We start from the raw sequence: 9,437 nt of genomic DNA, 5'->3' as shown, positions 1-9,437 counted from the left end.
GACACTCAAGACTACAATATTTATCTTGGTGTATAACTCTCTTTGTGTTCTTACTCTCTCTGAATGTAGTTTTTGTGGGATGATATAAATGAGGTCAGGAGGCCTCTATTTATAGGAAACAAAAACACGTAAAAAATTTACGCGTTGCATTTCTGTCAAAAGAGAAACGCATTTTTCTACGCGTTAATTATCAAAATGGCACGCATTTTTTTTGCTGCCAATTTTTTCTTGATTTTTACTTTTCAAAAAGAGGCATTACTTTTTCTACCTACTTTTTGCAAAATTAACATAACCATGGTAATTACATCAGAATAGAACCCACCAACCCCAACAAAAAAGCAAAACAATTTCTTGACATCAAGACTTCTGCAGACAAAAAAAAAGTCAGAACCTAAACAAGAGTCCCTCCTTGTCTCTGGAGTGCATAGACAACATCCATAGCAGTCACCCTCTTCCTCCTAGCATGCTTGGTTAAGTAACAACATCACGAATCACGTTTCCAAAAAGATAAGTCCATTGATACGCTTCACTCCTCCTCTACGAGCCGAACGCCTAATAATCGTCTTTTTGATTCCCAGAATGTTATCACGGAGGACCTTATGGTGATGCTTCGCTCCTCCCTTTCCCAATCCTTTTCCTCCCTTTACACGGCCCGACATTTTCAATAAACTTTTAGTTTATTTGCTTCAATCAAACAAATACAAATAATTCACTAACTCAAAACAACCATATAAACAAAGCCCAGATAAAATATCAGTATTCCTCATGTAAAATGGTAAAATACAAGATGAAATCCCAAAAATATTGAATCAAATCTTGTCAAATAACATTAAATGGAACAAGAAATCAAACTTAATTTAAATATATTATTAATCTATGAATTTGTTAAGAAAGCGAACCTGAAATTGGAATCTTTTGAATTTGTTCGAGTTAGAGGAATTATGCTGGAATGGGATATTGATCTTGATTTGTTCTTGAACTACTTGAATTCAACGGCTTTTGAGTTTGTTCTTAAATCTGGTGTTCTTGATCTTAAGTGGTTCTTGAACTTAAATTCTTGAACTTGTAATATGCAGATTTAATCCACGAATTCTCTTTCACTTCTAGTTAGAATTCTGGCATGATTTCTGTATAATGAGGAGTTATGATGAAAATAGGCTTTGCTTCGGCCAATAAAATTTAAGTGGAATGATAGAGGAGTAGTGATAAGAACAAGTTTTCTTCGACCAATTAAATTTAAGTGACATGGCATCATTGTATTAATTTCTTTGTTTGACTTGCCCTACCCTGTCCTTTGACACTTGGTGCAAAACTGGACATATGGGATAAGATGATATTTGACATAGCAAAGTGGGCTTATTAGAGTCCAAATCAATGAATTTGACTTTAATAAAGTTCATACTTATTGAACTTAAATAATGAATTCAATTATATTAATCCACAATATTTATTCAAACTAATATATATTAAATTTTAAATCATTTTATTAATTTATATTTAATAATTTTTAAATGATTATGGTCCCTTAGCGCCTTAAATATCCTTGAGCCAGACAAGTAAGAAGTTTTAAGATGGGGTTAAGTTAGCAACCCAAGCTTATGTAGAGCTCGAAGTTCTTGTCTTTGGTTAGATTGAAACTTTTGATAAGTTCTGGGTAACTTTTCTTTTCTACTATATTAGAAGAGTGAGTAGAAATTAGCATCATGTGTGCTTAATAGTAATTAAAATGCAAAGTTAATGACACTTTTGGCATTTGGCCTTTTGCCTTTCAACATCTAAATTTTTGTTCACTGCATATTTCTCCACGTGTCTTTAGCCAAAAGTAACAAATGTATTCTATTTTATCTTTACACGTTAGCTAAATGTTGTATTAGTTTCAATTTTTTTTTTAAAAAAAGTTGGCCTTTCATTGATGAGAAGGATACACACTTTGAAGTTTGGCATACCAAACTTGTCTTTTTGGTGCTTAAGGAGCACTTAGCAAAAAGTGAGCGTATACAAAGGCCAGTGGAAGTTACTGGCTAATAATCTAAGTGGGTTCAAAAATAAGGTTGGCTTCCTTTATTCTTTTTCATCCGAAGGTGGCCAAATCCATTCTATTCAAATTTACAAAGCCGTTAACGAGTCTAAGCAGATTAGTATAGGAGTTGAAGACATGGTTAACATCACTTGAGAGGCTAATCGAGGCAAGTTTGTCCGTAGGTTGATTTGTCTCTCTGAGGCAGTGATTGATGATGAAACTATGCTCTTCAACTAGTTTCTAAATCTTCTTAACCGGGATGTAGGGATACTTTATTTTTCAGTGATGACTTTTGCAAGTAGTATGGAGTCAGTTTCTCCAATAATCGTATTTAGTCCTCTTTGGATGCATAGTTCCATTCCATGTAGCATGGCCATGGTTTCTGCCCAATTGCTGGTTCCTTCTCCAAGTATACTGGTTCCTTCTCCAAGCTTTATACTGAAGGCCATGATGACTTGTCCTATTACATTCCTCAGTATTCCACCTCCACCACACTTGACATTAACACAAGATCTATCAGAGTTAAGTTTAGCAACCATAGTTTGTGGTATGATCCATTTCACTCTTATAGCAGTCTTATGGTTAATAGAGACGTCAAAAATTTTGTTAATGTTTTTTTCAAGAGTTCTCAACTTTGATCATGCCAAAGTTTGACTGCAAAGTGAAAAACAAAATGTCAGTAATATTTCTTTTTTATCTATAAATAGAAGGCTTAGTTGATTCATATTTGTGGTTGCAGCTGCTCTTTCACAACTCCCAACAAATAAACATGGATAACACTCTTGTGGTGTATGCTGTCACTGGATTGAAAACTTTCTTGGTCCATCCTTTCTGCAGTAGGTTCTTCAAATTAATGTTGGAGTACTCTATCCCAATGGGAATTGCATATAGTCTTCAAATCTTCTTAGCATGTTCACTTGCATAGAAAATATGTTTTGCATTTTTCTAGAATGGTAGGCATATTATTGTTAGTGCAACAATAACAAGTAGGAGATAATGGGATACCAAGTTTGACAATCTTGTCTGTTAATAATGGCTCTCCAAGTTAAGAAGGATATTTTGAGGGGGATGTCTTTGTGCCATATTTTGTTAAAAGATGTGGTGACAATATACTTATGCCTACAAATATTCTAGGCCGAGGCCACAGTGGAATTGCCTACACTAGTAGGGGACCAAACAGGTTTATCTTGTTCTTCATGGTTCAGTTTTAGCCCCAAACTGGTGATCATGATCTCAGTCTTATTCGGAAGTTGATTCTGCAAAATGTTCCAATTCCACCTTTCGTTATTGAGGACCTCTTTAATCATGATATTATGGCTACTAATACCAATAGGTAGATACTTGTATAGAGGACCCAATTCTGACCCATTGTCAAACAAAAATTTCACCTCACCTCTGCCCAAGATCTATTTGATTTTATTTTCTGCTTTTCACTAATGTTACACATATGTGTTCCACAAAGCATATTGTCCTTTCCTCCAAGTAGCTATAACAGAATGAGTATCTTAGAAATATTTGTGTTTCACAATTAGTCCACAGGGAACTGTTGGTTCTAAGACTCCATCACTGCTTGAAGGAGAAGGCAGTGCAGACATCAGCAATCCTTCTGATATTAATCCCACCCTCTTCAAAAGGGAGATTGAGGGTTTTCCAATTAATCCAATGATGCTTACCATCTTCCTCTTTACCAGAGCAGAAGAATCTAACAGGATATATTTCAATATTATCAAGTCTGCCTTTAGGAGGTTGTAGAGAAGGAAGATGATGGGTGGGGAGTGTTAAGAGGACATGCTTGATGAGAGTAACTCTTCTCCAGTTGAAAGCAGTTTGTTATGCCACCTTTCAATTCTGTTAATGATATTTTTGACTAAATCATTAAAGTGACTAGTTTTTTTCTTCCCACTAATTAGGGGCACCCAAGATATTTTATGGGAAATTCCTGTTGATTCGTATCTGCAATGAGCTTTATTTTGGAAATAAAGTTTTGTTTAGCATTCTTAGCTGGATAGAAACAACTTTTGTTCTTGTTAGCAGTTGACCAAAAGTAGTCTAAAAATGTGGAAGGTTCTAAGGAACATCTCCAATGTTCCTTTACTCCCATTGCAAAACAAAATTGTATCATTTGCAAAGGAGAGGTGGTTCACCTAGGGCTATTCTGGTTCATATAGAAGTTTTTTAACCCATTTCCTTGGCAGATCATTAAGCATTTGAGATAATCATTTAGAGGAAAGCACAAAATGGGAGGGAAAGAGGGGATCACCTTGTCTAAGACCTTTACCAGACTTGAAGAAGCCTTGTCTACCTCCATTAACAATAATAGAGTACCAGTTGTTGGAAATATACATGTAGATTAAATCAATCTAGATCCCACAGAAACCTATTTTCCTAAGCACCATGCATAGACACTACTAAAAAAAGGTGAAAAATGACGTAAAAAAGCGACGGACTACATCGCTTTTTTGGTCAAACTCGACGGAAAAGCGACGGAGTCACTTCTATCACTTTTTGGCTCAACGCTTTTAAAAAATCGACGGAAAGGGTTGTAAAAAGCAACAGACTGCGTCTCCCCTAAATAGTTTAATTAAAATATATATATATATATATATATATATATAAAGCAACGAACTTCGTCTTTTTATTTATTTTTAAAAAATAATTATTTAATATAAAGCGATGGATAAATGATCGCCGTCCGTCCTTTTATACTTGGTGTTCTTAAACATTTCCAGAAAAGCGACGGATTGAAGGACCCAGTCCATCGCCTTTCTGCAACATTTTTGACAGCAAAAACCTGCAGTTTCTGCTAATCAAAATTCAATTCATTTCATAGCAATTCAGTCCATTCAAACACAAATAACAACAAACAAAATACGCAAAATAGATAATAACAAACATAATTAAACACTTAAAATGAATAAAGTTATAATTTAGAACGATTTAAAGTGTTTCAAAGTTAATAAAAAATTTCAAAATGTTCATAAACTAACATAGGGAACCTAAGGACTATTTGTTATGTATTCATCACTATCGTCGGATTCATCCGGAGTGGACCCTCTTGAACAACGGGGCGAAGGCTGACGGGCGAGGTTGAGTACTTGTTCTTTAATTTGCTCAACTTGTTCATTAATACGTTTTTTTCCTCAACTTTTTTTTCCTCAGATTCTGTCAATGCGCGTGTACGTTCTGCAATTTGCTGAGACATTGCAGCTATTTGAACCTCATCAATGGCCTCGGCTTGACGCGACGATCTAATACCTTATAAACCTGATTGGAGTTGTCGTACATTATTTCTAGAGACCATTCCATATATTCGGCCCTTGTGGCTGCCTCCAACCACTTTTTCTGTTCAAATTTGAGTGGACTGTTCAGGAGTTAGCTGGATCGAATCTCCCATATCACGTATGTGCCGCTCATAATCTTGCAGCATATTAAAAAATAGATGCTATAATCGCCCATATCACGTGTATATATATGTATATACATGTATATATATATATGTATTAAAAATAAAAGTTAGAATCAAAATATATTATACATTATGTTAAATAATTTACATAGGCTCATTCGGCCCTTTCCTCTACCCACTCATCCAGATTCGACGCATTAGTGTTTTTCTTCATAGGAGTTTTTTTAAATACTTCATGACGATAGGGAGTGTGTCCCAATTCTTTTTCCTATAAATAAAAATACAATTAATGAAATAATATTTTGTCAAATAATTTATTAAAAAAATAAATTTAAACTTAAAATTTAGAAACCTTACCATCTCCCTCTGAATCATACCAACACTCTTAGCACCTCCGGTGTGCAACGAGCCATCCTTTAAGCTGACTCTTGCTTTTTTTTTCTTGCTCGGACAAAGCCTTGAATTCTTCGGTATCCCAATACTAACATAATTCTTCAAATATATGAGGCAACATCCAACTCGAAGGAGCCCGATCATCCCTAGCTTTCTTTAGCCAGCTAGACAGTCTGGCGCTCGCTTTTCTTTCAAAAGTGATCGCAATAACCATATTGTACCTTGTCTCCCAAGTACATAAAGTCTGAAAAAATGAATAACGTTAAATAATTAGTTAAGTAAAGTATAGTAAAAATATTAAATGTAACTTAAAAAATATATTTAAACACATATATACTTTGAATTCATTAAACATCGCATGACGGATATTGTTTGGAATCTCTCGTCAAGAGTGATAGGGCTCAGTATATAGCCTCCTAACACTCTCTTGAAGAGACCTAACAGACTCCTTCGAAGGATGCCACCTGAAAGACACATAATAAACATGTAATTAGTTCATGAATAATTTATTAATGTAGCAAATATAAATAAATAAAACATTAAACTTACGAGGATCCATCAGGCTTAATCATGACTCTCCCAAGTCTGTGTCTCTGTCTAGGAGCTAACCCAATCACATTATGTACTGCCTCTGGTCTAGCAGCAGAAGAAGGTGAAGCTGATGTTGTAGTAGTATCAGTCTCAACACTAGAATCTCTAAGTCTCAGAGTAGTTATATGAGGAGACTGAGATACGGGAGATGGAATTGTGGGAGATGGAGTAGAAGAAGATGATACTCTAGGGGTCGAGCAATAACCTCTATGGGTAGCTGGTAGGTCTGATCATATGAAGTATATCTGACCTGTGAAGAAGAAGAAGTGTCGCGTGGTCGGTGGAACTGACTATGGTAAACTAAAGGATCCATAGTCCCAAAAGGAAAAACATTAATATATGTAGGACTAGCTCGACGGTGCTGCATTTTCGGCGCTGAAGAAATATGTCTTGGGATATCCTCAGGATCAACAAGTCTCCTAGACTTCTTTTTACTTCTACTAGAATGGCTAACCCTAAGATGATTCTGGGATATATCACCATCACCAGATGACATCTGTATGTAAAGTAACAATACAATATATAAAAAAACATAAATTAATAAAGTTAGGGTTAGTAAAATAAAGAACTTACATACTAGTTATAATCTACCACTCTATTCCTCCTCGCTTGTTTCATTTTTGTCATCTTCCTATTCCTCCTCCTCAGTTGTTTCATATTCATTGTCATTCCATTCCTCCTCCTCAAATGATTCATATTCCTCATTTACTTCTTCATCAACATTTTGCATTATAAGTTCATCATCGGAAACCTCTTCTAGTATGTGTTGAGGATGTTCTAGTGTGGTTTCCAACTCAACATCAATTTGTTGTTGAATAAGTACAACATCATTTTGGTATACCACATCTAATACATTCTCAATTTCAATTCTTTCCACATATTTTGTCTTAATAACAACCCACCAATTAGCCTTATCTACGCAATGGATATGGATCGTAATAGACTTGCTTAGCATTTTGACAAATCATAAAAGGATCACAACTTCCGTATTGTCTGATGTGCTTAACTTCAATTATATTATGTTGTTAGTCCACCCTTGTGCCTCTATGTGATGGTCCAAATCACTTACACCAAAATAATACTATTTTTTTAGGCCAACCTGAATATCTTACTTCAATAATCTCTTGAATGACACCATAATATTCTACAGTTTGGCCATTACATGCAGCATTACGGACAACCTTGCCCAACCTTTATTAATCTCTCGATCAGATTTACAAAGGACTCTCGTGTATATTGAAAGGCTCACAAGACTTATTTCCACTTCCTCGGAAACAAAGGCTCACTCACAGGCACACTTTTGTTCTTCTCGCCCAAGAACAAACCTGCACACTAGAACACTCTTGTTCTCACGTGAACACTCTTGATACTTTGCCTTAGCCATTTTGTAGGCCTATATATACAAGTTGCCAAGGGGGTTACAGCACTAAGGGGGTGGGGACATGCATGGTCATGTGCCTGCACTTACAAGGGAACATGGGGAAACAGGCTAGGAAACATGCCCATGAATTTTGGAGTTCATGGGCGAAGTCCTCAGAAACTGCCAACTGCCGCGCATGTGCCTCGTACACTGCCAACCATCGCATATGCCTCGCGTATGCCTCGCTCGCATGCCTTGCACTTGCCTGGTTCCTTGGCCTTGGACGAATTTCCCTTCACAGCTTCGCCTCAGCACTTAGCCGCATTTGCCCATGCCATCGTCTTGTCATCGTGCCAGCACCATGCCACTGCCTTGCCCGCATAGTCTTGCCAGCGTCAAGCCAATGCCTTGCCCATACTAACTTGCAAGGATCATGCCAATGTCTTACCCGCACTGTCATGCCAACACCATGCCACTGCATTGTCATATCCCTCAGCCTTGGCCTTGGCACGCCCATGCCTGCACGCATGTCTGCCAATGCCAACCCCTTGCCTGCACGCATGCCCGTCCAGTGCCATGTGCCTATCTCGCACATGCCCGCCTGATGCCATGCGCCTGTCCGCCTTGTGTTATGCGCCTAACTCGCGCATACTTGTGTCTGATGCCATGCGCCTGCCTCGTGCATATTTGCTTGGTGCCATGTGCCTATCTCGCACATGCCCTCGCCTGTTTCCATGCGCCTCGCGCATGTCTGCTTGGTGCCATGCGCCTAGCCCATGCATGCCTTTGTGTCACGACCCAACCCCGTAGGCCGTGATTGGTGCCCGAGTTGGGCACCCAAACGTGCCCTTATCCCAAATTAGCCTTTTTAACCAAATAAACATATGTAGTGATTAGAAGAAATTGCTAAACAAATCACAAAAGTAGATATAGGCACGAGGGATGACAGGCCGTCACAAAACACATAAAACCCCAAACCATATATACAAAACCCACAACATAATTTGTCTACAGACCTCTACAGATGATAACATAGTCATATGACGGGACAAGGCCCCATCATACCCCTAACCAACATATCCAAGTATACAAAGATAAAGTCAGTACCAAAATACAAGCTCCGAACAAGGGAGCACTGTCAACGACGCAGCAAATGTCCTAAACAAGCAGATCATCAAATCGAACTTCGGTACCTGCGGGCATGTAACGCAGCCCCCGAAGAAAAGAGGTCAGTACGAAAAATATACCGAATATGTAAAGCATGAACTGTAATAAATAAAATCATAATCTGAATAGTATGTGCAGAAAATGAAATAAATGTTCAGAATTTCAAAATACTTATCATAATCACAAATCATATATGCAAAGACATATGCCATATCCGGCCCCATGCCATGGGAGTCGGTGAACAAAACGTGGTCGCCCTCCCGTCATTGGTGCCACAGCACAGCATAACACCAGAGTAGGGAATATCTCTATAACAGATCATATCATATCAGATCAGATCATATCATGTCAGATGGTCATATCAAATCATATCACATCATATCATAAGCATATATGTACATGGCACAGCATAACTCCGTGGCACAACATACACCACAACCCATGTATATGTCATACCTGCCCCCTCACGTCGGGGCACGGCGAAAAATGCAGAGAAGTAC

At 37.6% G+C, this 9,437-nt stretch overlaps 1 pseudogene; it reads right to left on the bottom strand.

The window, feature by feature from the left end:
• Positions 1-391: 391 nt before the first annotated feature.
• Positions 392-662, bottom strand: LOC129903667 (histone H4-like; annotated as a pseudogene).
• Positions 663-9,437: the final 8,775 nt, after the last annotated feature.

Source organism: Solanum dulcamara, chromosome 9 (assembly GCF_947179165.1).
Source record: "Solanum dulcamara chromosome 9, daSolDulc1.2, whole genome shotgun sequence".
NCBI classification, from domain to species: Eukaryota; Viridiplantae; Streptophyta; class Magnoliopsida; order Solanales; family Solanaceae; genus Solanum; species Solanum dulcamara.
This window is presented reverse-complemented; position numbering and strand designations above follow the sequence as displayed.